The following is a 13,678-nucleotide window of genomic DNA, read 5'->3' as shown; positions in this document are numbered from 1 at the left end:
ATGTAGAAATAACAGGTATGAGAGAAATGGAAATGAAACAGCAATTTACAACCAGAACGGAATCAGAAGTGAAGCTAGAAAGGAGTTTCCAGGATCTGTTGAAGATCTTGCCTTATGAAGGAGGATGACCATCACAGTCCTCCATTCACAAAGCCTGTTTTAAGTCTACAGTTAAATAATGATTCCGGGCTCATGTTAAGTCGTACCGGAGACTATTCAGGAGGCTTCCTGGTAGGTTATCAGGGCCCATTGAGGCTGTGTTCTTGGCAGCAAATATATGCTCCCTAGTTACAGTAGTTGGGGTTATGATTGAGGGTATTAAGGGGGATGGGCTGGAGAGTGAGGAGGAGGATAAAGATGGAACTAGGTTTGCTATATCGCCAGGCTCTGAGTGTGGCATAATTAACCACTAGATCAACACACTGCTGTTGGTTCTGCCCTTGAGGTTATCCTGCCAAGGACAGCAGTGCATCTATCCAGCATACCAGAGCATGGGCAACATCTCCAAATGCCATGTGTCTGGCATAAGATCTCAGCCCTATGGCAGCAAAGGTGCATAAAGAATGTACACTCACACAAAGTACATCAGGACTTTCTTGCACCTGACTAACAACTGAATTAGAAGTAGAGGCAACTATATACACATGTACACAAAGATGTGGAAAACAAAAGGACCCACCTTGTCTAAACTAGAAAGACATTGGAGGATGGGAGGACTGTAATAATGCAACAATAATCACTTGGGCTTCTATGGTTATGGTAAATTATTCAAAACTGTACTATGTCCTTCTGTGATCACTGCTGCAATATTAAGTACCTACTGGAGATTCACAAAATTTGTTTAAGATAGGAAGGAGGAACCTTGAACAAGGTTATGGTCCAAAAGACCTAGCAGAACTGAACAAGCAAACTCTGTTCTTTTCTGAGAAGATGCAATCTTGTAATGTTTTGTGAAAGTGTGAAGAAAAGACAAAATAGCTGCATCATGAATATATTTGGAATCTAAATCTTTAAAGGAAGCCCCTTCAGATGCAGCAGATCTAATTGAATGGGTGTTAGCTGGAGCCAAAAAGTACAGTTTTGTACCTACCATAAATGTAGATGTTCGAGGATCCACATTGCTGCAGTCCTAACTATTGGGGTAGTCCGCTGTCCAGTCGGCCCGAATACCAAAGTATATGGCTGACGTCGGTCACGGCGCATTAGACTGACGTCAGTACGTCAGGGTACTAATGCGCATGACCGACGTCATATCCTCAGTCTTTTCTTGCCCCAGATGTCAGAAGACCCTAAAAAGACAAGGCCAAAACCAAAAACACCAAACATACCTGCACCAAAAATATATACAATATATACAAAGGTACCAGAATATAACCTCACCAACACAACCACCCCTAAACACAGAGGGAAGGAGGGAGGGTAAATTGGACTGCAGCAATGTGGATCCTCGAACATCTACATTTATGGTAGGTACAAAACTGTACTATGTTCTTCATTCCACATTGCTGCAGTCCTAACTATTGGGTAGAATCCCAAAGCAGAGGTAAGGGAGGCTGGCAAATCATAAGGAAGCAGGAGCTGATAACATGCCTTGCAAAATAGCTGTGGCAAAACCAGCCCTAGACTTAGAGTAGAGAGGAAGGTGGTAATGCTTAGAGAAAGTATGCACTGAACTCCAAGTAGCTGCCTCCAAAATATCCTTAGTTGCCACCCCTTAGAAATGCTGTTGAAGTGGCAGTAGCCCTAGTGGAATGAGGCCTAATCCCAGCTGGAATCTCTTTGCCATGATGGGAATAACAAAATGCAATGCAAAACCCAATCCACCTAGAAATAGTTTGTTTTGACACAGGCTTGCCCTCATGAACTCAAAGCAAAAGAAACAAACAACTGCTGAGACTGCCTAAAATCCTTAGTCCTGCTTAAATAATAACGCAATTGCCTGTGTACATCTAAAGTGTGCAAAATCTTTTCCCCTTTATTTTGGGGATCTGCATAAAAAGTAGGCAAATGAATAGTTTGGTTTAAAGCCACACTAGAAACCACCTTAGGCATAAAGGAAGGATTAGTACGTAATGATACCCTATCCTTATGAAAAATCAAAAAAGGCTCAACCGCCATAAGGGCCTGCAACTCAGAAACCCTTCTAGCAGAAGTAATGGCCAACAAAAAAGCAGTCTTCCATGACAAGTATTTCAGTTCAGCAGTAGCCGCAGGCTCAAAAGGTTGTAGAGTAAGTTTCTCCAACACAAAATTGAGGTCCCAAGCAGGAGTAGGAGCTCTACGTGGGGTCTTATATTCTTTGCCCTCTAAGAAATTGCTTGAACAAAGGATGTGAAAACAATGGTGGGTCACAATCATAGTGAGCTGAAATTGCTGCAGCATGAATTTTAATAGAAGAGAAAGACAAACCTTTGTCCAATAACTCAGTAAGATATTGAAGAGCCACACTCAAATTAGGCTCAGAAATCTCCAAATTTTTTGCTGCAGTCCAAAACAAAAATCTCTTCCATTTTTCTGCGTACACTTTCCTTGTACTAGGTCTTCTGGCTTCCATAATCACATTTAAAACTTGCTGAGGAAGCTGAGACCTGCTGTCCTTCAAAACAGAATATGCCAGGCTGTTAGATGAAGAGAGTGAAGCTTGACATTGAGCAGACGACCGTCCCTCTGAGACAACAGGTGTGGAATCAAGGGTAAAGGCCATGGAGGCTTCCTTACCAGACTCCTCAGTAATGGGTACCAGTGCTGCCGAGGCCAATCTGGAGCTATTAAAATCATCCTTGGCTTGTCTTGTCTGACCTTTAGAAGCACCTTTGGGAGAAGAGGCAGAGGTGGAAAAGCATACACATGAAGATTTTTCCAACTGAAAGAAAGAGCATCCACTTTCCAAGCTGTGTGATGAAATCCTTCGTGCAAAACTTTGGCAGCTGGTGGTTTAGTGGAGAAGCGAACAGATCTATGTCTGGAGTTCCCCATGACACTGTCAATGTTTGAAATACATGAAGATCCAGTTTCCACTCGTGGGGATCCATGATTTGTCTGCTTAACACATCTGCTAAGGAGTTCTGTGCTCGGCAGAAACCTTGCCTGAAGAGTTAGTTGCAAACTGAGCGCAGTCTCCCATAAAATCATTGCTTGTCTGCACAATGGGTAAGAATGTGTTCCCCTTGTTTGTTGATGTACCACATGACAGTTGTGTTGTCTGTTAGAATCAACACCTGCCCTGGAAGAAGTAACTCCTTGAAAGCCATTAATGCAAACTGGACTGCTAACATCTCTTTCATGTTGATATGTAGATGCTGTAGTCTGGCAGGCCACTTGTCTTGTATCCACTTTCCATTTAGATGAGCTCCCCAAGCAATATCTGAGGCATCTGTCGTTAGAATCTGACTTGCCTCTGGCCGGGTCACAGAGAGTCCCTTGTTTAGGTGACATTCCTGAGCCCACCACAAAAATTCCTTTTGAATGCAAGGTATTATTTGAATGACAGTGTCCAAATCCTGGCAGTGCTGTGTCCACAGATTTTGAGATACCATTGTAGCTTCCTCATATGCAGTTTGGCATTGGGAAGCACCAGAATACAAGATGCCATGAACCCTAAGGCTTGAAGGACTGTCCTTGCAGTCAGCCCGGACTGAAGAGATAGGTGATGGAAGTAACTGGAAAGATTCTTTTGTTTGTCCGGGGTTAAAAAGGCCATCTGGGCTGCTGTATTCAGTCTCACACCCAGAAAGCACATGTCTTGAGAGGGTACTAGACTGGACTTTATTTCGTTCACAGAATACCCTAGGCATCTTAGCACTGCTATGACATATTCCAAATGCTGTAGAAGGTCTTCCTTTTCTCGAGCCAGAATCAGTCAGTCGTCCAAGTAAGGATAGATTTGAATTCCTTTTAGCCTGAAGTAAGCTATCACTGGAGCCAGAACCTTTGTGAATACTCTGGGCGCAGTAGATAAGCCAAAGGGCAATGCAGAGAACTGATAATGAGAATTTCCAGCTCGAAAATGCAGATACTTCCTGCAACTTAGTCTTATTGGCACATGAAGGTAAGCTTCCTTTAGATCTAAAGTTACCATCCAGTGATCTTTGCCCAGCAGAGGTAAAAGTTGTTGTAACGTCAACATTTTGAACTTGGGAATGTCCAGATAAGTGTTGAGGATAGATAAATCCAAAATTGGTCTCCACGTGTTCCCCTTTTTTGGTACTAGGAACAGGCGAGAATAAAATCCTAGGCCCCTTTCTGGCACAGGAACTGACTGAATAGCCCCTATTTGGAGCAACAGAGAAATTTGCTTGTGAGCCTCTGTTCTTTGTAGAGGAGGAATGTCTGGCATGCCTTTGAAAGGAGGCAAGGTATGGAAATAAAACCTGTAACCGTGGTGAATGATATCCAGAACCCATCTGTCTTGGGTAATTAAATCCCAATTTTCTTTGAAAAGAGACAGCCTTCCTCCCAAAGGTGCTGCCAGGCGAGAATGTACTGGCAGCTGAAAAGGCAGGTCATTGGGTCTGCTTACGAAAGGACTGACCCCTGCCCTCACCAGAAGTCTGAGCAGGTGAACTCCCTGTCCTAGGCCTAAAAGAACCTTGAGCTCTGCCTCTACCACGTCTAGACCTACCCCTAGACTGGGAATCATAAGCAGGATAAGTCCACCCTTTAGCAGGCCAATTTCTACTAAACTTCAGAGGCTGCACCTGCAAAAAATCCTTAACAGTTTGCATAGACTTAGCCTTGTCCTCCATTTTCTTTAAAACTGCTTCCACAGGCGAACCAAACAACACATCAGACTGTAAAGGAGCATCCAAAATCCTTGTCTTAACATGCTCAGCTAAGTTCTGATCCCTCAACCAGGCATGCCTACGAAGAACAGAACCAGTAGCAGCCACCCTCGAGGAGGCCTGCACAGCATCAAAACCACACTGTAAGGAATGCTTACCCACCTGTTCAGAAACATGAACTAAATCCAGCAATTCTTTACACTCAATACCTTCAGCCAGAGCATCCACCTTAGACTTCAATTGTGAAAGGAGATAATTCTGATATTTTAACATATGAAACTGACAATTCAACGCCCTCATGGCTAAAGTGGAAGAAGTATACACTTTCTTTCCCCATCTATCCAAAGCCCTTGCCTCTTTATCAGAAGGAACAGGATTTTTAACCACAGAAGCCTTCACACCTTTAGGCCCCTGAGAGACAGTTTCTGGGTCTGCCCTAGGACTCTTAAAAAGATACTTATGGGCCTCAGGCACCCTATAGTACCTATCCGGCTTAACTGGGGCAGGGGGCAAAGAGTCAGGATTCAGGGAAGCCTCTGCAAAACATCTTCTACCACATTCAGAACAGGCGGTATAGCTAAAGGCCTATGCTGGGGTAAAAACAAGAATTCTCTAAGCCTCTTCCTGGAATCAGAGAAATCTTGACCTTCCCATTTAAAATGCTCCCTCATGGAATGCAGAGTCTCTGAAAATGAAAAATCCTCAGGAGGCGAAGCTGAAGGAGTAGAATCATCCACATCAGAATCAGAATAAGGAGGATACTCCTGCAAGTCTTCAGTCAAGACTCAGAAGCCTCCGAACATTGCTCAAAACTCTCAAACTCAGGCTCCACCCTAGGCCTCTTATCAGGAGGGGGCATAGAACCTCTAATCATTGTAATCAAATCCTCTGCCATTTTAGCATATGCTTCTTAGGCAAAGACCCTGAAACACTCGGAGAAACCCCCACTGAAGCTAAAGCAGGCCTGCCTCTTAAAGAAGCCTTAGAAACAGAAGGCGAGGCCCTAACCACCTTAGGAAGAGAGGGAAGAACAGCCACCTGAGAAGCCCCTTCAGGCTGGCCTACTTCCTGAGATACATCCTGTAACAGTAAAGTTTCTCCCTGAGACTCCAAAGAAACTCCTGGCAGAACCTCCGGCTCCACTGAGTTTTCTAAAGAACCGACGTCCGGGACTGTCGGTTCTTCCACTCTAGGCTTCCTGCTTTGTCCTTGCGCTTTTGGCTGAAGCGGCGCCGGAGCATCCGGCGGCATTTTATAATTACAACGCTTCCCAAACACTAACCTGGCACAGTCTAACCTTCTCTTAATAGTGCGTTTGTTAAACCTAGCACAAGAGCGGCATCCAACAACGTCGTGCTCAGGCCCTAAACAAGGTATACACAAAGTATGGTAATCCCTATGAGGTATCTGTTTCCCACAAGAAATACAGTTATTCACTTTTTCTGACATCCGGTTAAATACTGAGGCAAGAAAAAACAAAATATTCCCCAACGGGGTACTTAGCCAACTTTGATTCGGTCTGAAACTCTGACTTCAGAAACTTTCAGAACGCCAACCTGCACTCGCAAAAACAGCTTCTGCATCGGACCATGCGGCAAAAAAGACTGAGGATATGACGTCGGTCATGCGCATTAGTACCCTGACGTACTGACGTCAGTCTAATGCGCCGTGACCGACGTCAGCCATATACTTTGGTATTCGGGCCGACTGGACAGCGGACTACCCCAATAGTTAGGACTGCAGCAATGTGGAATGAAGAACATCCTGTATATCATAGAAAGATAGCCTTGAAAATCCATTAGAAATACAGAAGCACACAGACCTTTTTCTTAGAAAATCCATTAGAAATAGTTTAACAAGCACCAGAAAAGCCATTAGAAACAGTTTATTAACAGAAGCAAACATGCCTTTGTCCTAGAAAGACAAACTAATCAGAGCCTAACCTAAGCTGCCTATGGACATTCAACAAATGTAGATCACTGTTCCTGAATTCTGAGGGCAAGGAAAAAAGGCAAATAAGTTAATGATTTGACTCAAGGGAAGCTCATTAACCACTTTGGACAGAAAAGCATTATTTTATTTTACATTTGATTACTGGGAAAGTCCAACTGGACACATGTCCTTTTTCAGCAGAGGCCCGGGGAGAAAAGCTCCACATAAAAGACATAGTACAATATACAGATTATGTTAAACTCAAATGTGAAGTGTCAAGGCAATTACATGATGTTAAACAAATAGATGATATACAAAGAACAGGTTGAACTGCATGACTGTTTCAGTGTAGATGGTACAGTCAATGCAGGATTCTTGTGAACATATTTACAAACAGTTAGGTATCATAACATTTTACAATCATCGTCAAAACATACATTGATATAAGCTTAGTTTTATGATGAAACATTTACCATTTATTGCACGTGTGGCAAAAGTAAGAATGAGTGAATAAGAAGGTAAATCAGAAGGGTAAGAGATGAGATGGAGACTAACCCTATCCTTGCAAAAGATAAGAAAAGGTGCAATATGGAAAAGGAGGCAAATAATCACAAGGCAGGTGACTGTCCTAAAAGGAGGGCTTAATGCCTCTGGAACTTTGTTGAACCCTTTCCTGAACTACTCTTCTCTCGTCTCTTACCCTTCGGAGAAATTTTCAGATACTAATGCAGAATTCTCTGAAATTTAGGCACAGGGAAAAGAAAGACTCATTTTTAGATCCTGCATGACCTTGCACACTTTGCCTGCAATGATTTCAAGAGTTTTGCAGCAGAATCCAGCATTTTAGCTTTTCTGCAGCAGAACCAAAGGAGAATGCAGCATTTTAACTTTTAGACTTCAGCCATTGCCTGAGTGCATAAGCCATGAAAACCTAAGATTTGAATCAAAGGCTACAGCCCTAAAAGAGGCAACTACAGCAGCATAACTACATTTAAAATGTCTAGCCACGTCAGAGGCAGAACTAACAGAGTGCAGAAGATTTACCTTCTGAACAAAGTGCCAGAAAGAAACTTACCCAAGTTAACCAGATTAGACAAAAGGTACCCAATTGTGCAGGCTTGCTAATTTATAGCTCTAAAAGCTATAGTAGCAGAACACTTTTGTTATAACAATAGCTGCTACCTTTACCTGTAGGCAAAACATTAGAGGAAGACAGGACCTCAGAAGTCTTTTCAGTTGGTGTTGACAGAAGGATCTGAGAAAGGATTCTTGTACAACTCCAGCACCTTTACAGGTTCACAGGTAGGTACTAGGCTATCTGCCTGAGGGCATTTATAAGCATAGCCAGAGTGTCAGCTTTCGCCACCCCATTGATTAACTGAGCCTCTGTCAAGAAGTGCCAATGAAGTGATCCCAGGGGTGTACTTCCTGTTACCCATCCACTTGTCAAGGTTTCTCTTGAAAAAAGTGTTAGTGAGGGGATCTGCCTAATGCAGTTAGGAATTTTGTTACAAAGCATAGGGAGTCTGACAGGAATCTATCCCTCCAGCATGTTCTATTTATTGTTGTGGTGAGGTTTAGCTCACTACAGCGAGTGGCTCGCAGTGACGGATTTCTTTAGGTGGAGCATGTCCATCAATTCTGAGTTGGACATGGCTTTGTAAGTCAAGCAGAGATCACCTCTGAGTAAGTGATATGCCACCAAGTACAGCTGGAGTTATTCCAGTCGGGCTACATAGGACATATGTTTGAGGCACTTGTGGTCTTTCCAGCTGTTGGAAGGGTCTTGTGAGGTACATTCCAAACGGGGCATTGTACTCTATGATGGGTCTGATGAGTGACGAGTAGAGGGGCACTATAACCTCTATTTCTAGATGCGAACCCTTTAGTAAGTAGATGGGCTACATAGAAGGATTTCCTAACTACTTTGGCAATATGACTGTCAAAGGAGAGATTACTATCTACCTGGGTCCCCAGATCTCTTATTACCTCTTCTTTATTAAGGGGGCTGCCACCTATGTGGTAATTCATGGGTGTTTTGTTTTTCCCAAACAGGATGACTATGCATTTTTTGGCATTTAGCTTGAGACCACGACTTTGATACCAGGTGTCCGTTTCAGTAAGGCCCTTTTGGAGAATGTCCATGTCAGCCAGAGAGTCAATTATGGCTCCCAGTTTGAAATCATCGGCAAACTTGGTTAGCTGTAGTCCTCCTGTGTTTGCCTGTACTTCTGAGAAGTATATGCCGAACAGTAGGGGTCCCAGGACCAAGCCTTGTGGGACACCACTTGTGAATGGTTTAGAGGCGGACCTGGAGCCTGCTATTCTTACCGTGTGAGTTCTGTCTGTAAGCCAGTTGGCAACCCATCTCGTGACGTAGGGGCTTATGTTCAGGCTGATGAGTTTTTCTATAATTCCCAAGTGGGGAATGGTGTCAAAAGCCTTGGCGAGGTCAAGGTAGGCTGTGTGAACTACCTTCCCCTCAACTATGGCCTTGGTGACTGTCTCAAAGAAGTCAACCAGGTTTAGTAGGCATGATCTGCCCTTAAAGCCGAACTGGGTCAGGTCAAGTGTTTGGAGGTTCCCAATGTCTTTGTTAAGGAGGTCCATGATGATGCGCTCCATAGCCTTGCAGACCAGGCTAGTCAAGCTTATGGGGCGATAGTTACCAGGGTCAGTTGTGGCCCCCTCCTTTGTGCAGCGGAATAACCGTTGCTGTGTGCCATTCTATGGGCACGTAGCCTGTGGAGAGGCCGAGGTTGAACAGGGTGTTTAGGTGGGGGATTAGTTCAGTCTGTAGTTCAAGCATGACGCATCCTGGGACACCATATGGCCCCATTGATGCTGTGCTTTTGGCTTTTGAAAGGGCTGTTTTCACCTGCGCGTCCGATTTCTGGGACACTACACTTTTCCGGTATTGTTGTGGGCCCTTTTGGGGGTGAAGTTTGCACTGAATCTGCCAGGATATTGGCAATATCAGTTGGTTCAGTATATTTTGTGCTATTCTGCACTAGCTCAGAGCATATCTGCAAGCTGCCACTTAGATTCTTGACATGGCTAAAGAAGGCTTTGTGGTCATCCTTCGAATCCTTGGCTATTTATCTTTTGAAGTTAGCCTTGGAGGATTTTATGAGGGACCTTAGTTTCTTACCGATAAGGGATGTCTTTCCTTCTGAACTAGTTTCCTCCTATTGTACAGCCAGTTTATGACAGGGGTCCACCAGACTGGTTTCCTTCTCTTAGGGGAGTGAGTCTTGGTTTTGCTATGGGTGGCACGATCCATGCATCCTTGTAGGTGCTCATAGAGTGAATATGTAAAGGTTCCTGCATCTCGGAGACTGTTATCCTTTAGCGTGGGGGCTGTGAAACTTACCACCTCTGTTTTAAGTAAGGTGAAGTTTGCTATAGAAAAGTTTTTCACTGTGGTTTCCTTGGTTGGAGGTGGTGGTGTGGTGTGGATATCCAGAGTGAATAGTTTATGGTCTGATCTAACCAGTGACAGGTTGACCTCCGGTGGTGTGGAACACCTGTTTCCCATGTTGGTAATGACCACGTCCAATATGGGTTTTCACCTCTGGTAGGAGTATTTAACAGCTGATCCAGGGCATTTGAGGTGATAAATTCCAGGAAGTGCTGGACCTGGGAGTTTGTACTTTAATAGTTTTCCCAGTTAACGGTAGGGTAATTGAAATCGCCCAATATCAGGGTGTTCAGTAGGACCTTTATGTTTTCCAGCGTCTCCAGAAAGGCGGACTGGTGGTCCTAGGTCATACAGGGTGATCTGTAGCAGGCCACAATTTGCATTGCAGATTTGCCTGATGTTAGTTCCACATGGATGATCTTGGAGATATCATGCTGCGCCACTAACCTGGAGGTGTAGGTATCCTTTATGAATATGGATACACCCCCTCCTTTTGTGTTACGGTCCATGTTCTGTGGCCGAAATGTGTGGTATGAGTTGTTGCCCAGTAGTGCTGGGGTGCTCTGTGGAGCCTTGAACCAGGTTTCAGTTACTGCACAGATGTCGACGTTCTCCATACTGAGGAGTGCTTCGAGCACGTGCACTTTGAGATTTAAACTCCTGGCGTTAGCATAACCATCATTTTTTTTTTTTTTTTTTTTTTTTTTTTTTTGTGCCGTTTACGGAGGTGGGTTTGACTTTTGAGCCTTGCCTAAAAAAGGCACTATGGGGGCAGCAAGAGCCTTGGCCAGTATTCGAAAGCCTAGGGGTGACCGGTGCAAGCAGTCTCTTGCGAAGCAACGAGGCCTGTCGAGCACGTCGTCCCAGGCTGACAGACACTGGATCCACTTTGAATGACACCAGAAGCTTAGCAAATTGTTGAAATTGATCATTTTTTCTTTATACTGTGGTATCATTCTTGGTGAGGGCAGGATGCTACTCTGGGTCATACTCGTCTGGGCTACATGATCAGAGAGCTCTTCCATGTCTCTTTTCATGTAGTCCAGGGAGGTACATCTCAGATCATTCACACCAACATGAACAACGAAAGGGTCATATTTGTACTTGTTCTGGAGTGACCCGAGTGCTTGTGTTATGTGGCGGATTCTGGCTCCCGACATAACCTTCACCTTGTCCAGCCTAGTGAGTGGGACGTCAGTGTGCCTGACTATAGAGTCGACTATTACTAGTCTGTTAGGTATGTTATTTTGCCTTAAGGGCTGTAACTGTGCGGCACACTGATTTTGTGTTTTATGTGTTGTCTGGTTTGCGACGGGAGGTGCAGGTTTTTTGGGTGTCTGCTTTGGAGGTCTGTGATGCTTTTGCAGGTTTTTATTTAAAGCCTCCGAGTATGACTTCATGTATTTGTGTGTATTTTTTGCCAATGCTGGTTTAGTATGTCTATGTGAGGCTGGAGGTGTGGTGAAAGTGTTAACCTTCTCCTCATGACTGCCTGTTCCAGTCTTGGGTGGAGAGAGCTTAGCCTCCAATTTAGCTATATAATTGCATCTCTCGCATATGTTAATGTTTTGTGGTAGGAGGAGAGAGTTGTCTGTGTACATGAGGCAGTTGTAACATTGCCTCAGGATACCCAGGTTCACAAACTGGACTGGAGAGTATACCTGAAATTGCCCTTTGGTCATGCCTGACTAGTAGGGTGAGCTGCTTAGTCGCTTGGTTGGTGAGGGGTGAATAATGAGCCTTGCCCTGCTGGGCAATCGAGTGTCAGGGTATATTAGTGCTTGCTATTAGGTCTGAGCAAGTGCTGGACTGTAGGATGCTTTTTAAGTGCTTAGGTTGAGAGTTAGACTACTGAAGAGGAGACTTGGTGGACCCGGGGTAAATTTAGCCCTAGCTAACCGGCACTGACGGACGTGTAAAACCGTGCAAATGTGGTTTTTACAGCAGGGAAATGAAAGACAGAAATTAGCCCAAAATGGCCTATAAACTACTTTTGGACTGGAACCACTCCTCCAGGGACAGATGGCTGCTCAAAGCTCCCTCTCTCACAGGTAAACATAGAAACCTCCCTCTATCCAAGTAAGGTATGGGCAACTCAGAAAATTGTAACACAGCCCTGAATTCAGCACTAGCCTGAAAACTGGAACATACTAGCTTAGAAAGGTGGGAAACACAGCAAAAACAGTAAAAAATACACAAACAGCTTTAGATGACTACAAGCAATCAGAAAAGGCTTTTAAACAAATTACTCAATTAACCAGTAAAAAAATCTCAAAACTGAGCCCTGTTCCGGTAGTCTTCAGACAAGTTCTAACTGCACATTCCTGCCACTGGGGTGCAGGGGAACCTTCTCCAAAAAAGAAGGCCTGGATTAGTGCTCAAGTTATGCAAAAAAAGCTAGATTCAGCAGGCCAGGATCTAGTCTATGCTACAGCAAACAAGGCGCACCAATTTCAATAACAAACAGTTCAAATATGCAGGCACTATAAGCCTTTAACCAGAAATTCCCAGCTCAGAAGGGCAGAGTCCCGCCTCTCCTCCCACAAGAGTGCAGACCACGAACCTTAATGTAAAATAACTGGCCTGAAGCCCAAGTGCTTAAACCAGAACCAATACACTTTTAGAATAACAGACACTGAGCCTTCAATCAGCAGTTCCCACCTTAGAAGGATGTAAGCTACCTGTCCTGCCGCAACAGTGCAGACCACAAACCTTAATGTAAAACAACTGGTCTGAAGCCCAAGGGCTTAAACCAAAAGGCTTAGAATGATAGCTACACCAAGCAGTAATAAATACAATTGAATACTTTTAAGATGACGCAAAAGAAAAATAAATTAGGAAGAAACACAAATACAGTAAAAGCAGATGAAAAAAAGTGCAAATTTTTTTTTTTTTTTTTTTTGGAGTGAGCAAATGAGATGGGCCCAGGAGGAGTATACAAATTCAAATTTACAAGAGGGGCAGGCAATCTCAAAGCCACCAAGATTAACACCAAAACAAAAGCAGGGAGGGTGGGTGAAGAACTAACTGAAACCACAACTTCCAGCTAGACAGTATTCAATGCAACACAAATAAATCAATTTAAATGCTGTATTATTTGAAAAAAAAGTGCAGATAAAGATTTACTTAAATTCACTTATACGTCCAGTTTATTTGATTTCATGTAGGTCTTAGCTGGCCAAAGCTCAGAATTTAAGATCTGTCAAACGACAGAACAGCTAGGAGAAGACTCCAGATTAAAAGAAAAATGGCGAAGACATCCAGCAGGGCTTCTAAAAAGTACAGTTGTGTACACTTACCATAAATGTAGATGTTAGAGTGTATTCACTGCTGCAGTCATTACATTTGGGTAATCTGCTGGCAGGTTGCCCTCAGTCGGCCTGAATTCCAAAATCTTGGGTCCTGCATCGGTTGCAGTCTCCTCTTCCATGTAGTCAGGTCATCAGTGGTATAAAACAAGCAGCCGATGCCATTTTCTTTAGTTTTTCTTGCCTCAGATGCATCAGTACAAACTGTACCTTCATCTACAAGCAAATACACCACA

The 13,678-nt window shown here is 43.8% G+C and overlaps 1 protein-coding gene across 2 annotated transcripts in view; it reads right to left on the bottom strand.

The window, feature by feature from the left end:
• Nucleotides 1–13,678, bottom strand: part of LOC122813052 (cholesterol transporter ABCA5-like) — a 2,390,735-nt gene that overhangs the window by 2,254,201 nt on the left and 122,856 nt on the right. The window lies entirely within an intron of this gene.

The sequence above is a fragment of the Protopterus annectens genome, chromosome 10.part0 (genome assembly GCF_019279795.1).
Source record: "Protopterus annectens isolate FY-2018-M chromosome 10.part0, PAN1.0, whole genome shotgun sequence".
Taxonomy (NCBI): domain Eukaryota; kingdom Metazoa; phylum Chordata; order Ceratodontiformes; family Protopteridae; genus Protopterus; species Protopterus annectens.
Note: the sequence above shows the minus strand (reverse complement) of the source record. Positions and strands in the feature narration are given on the sequence as shown.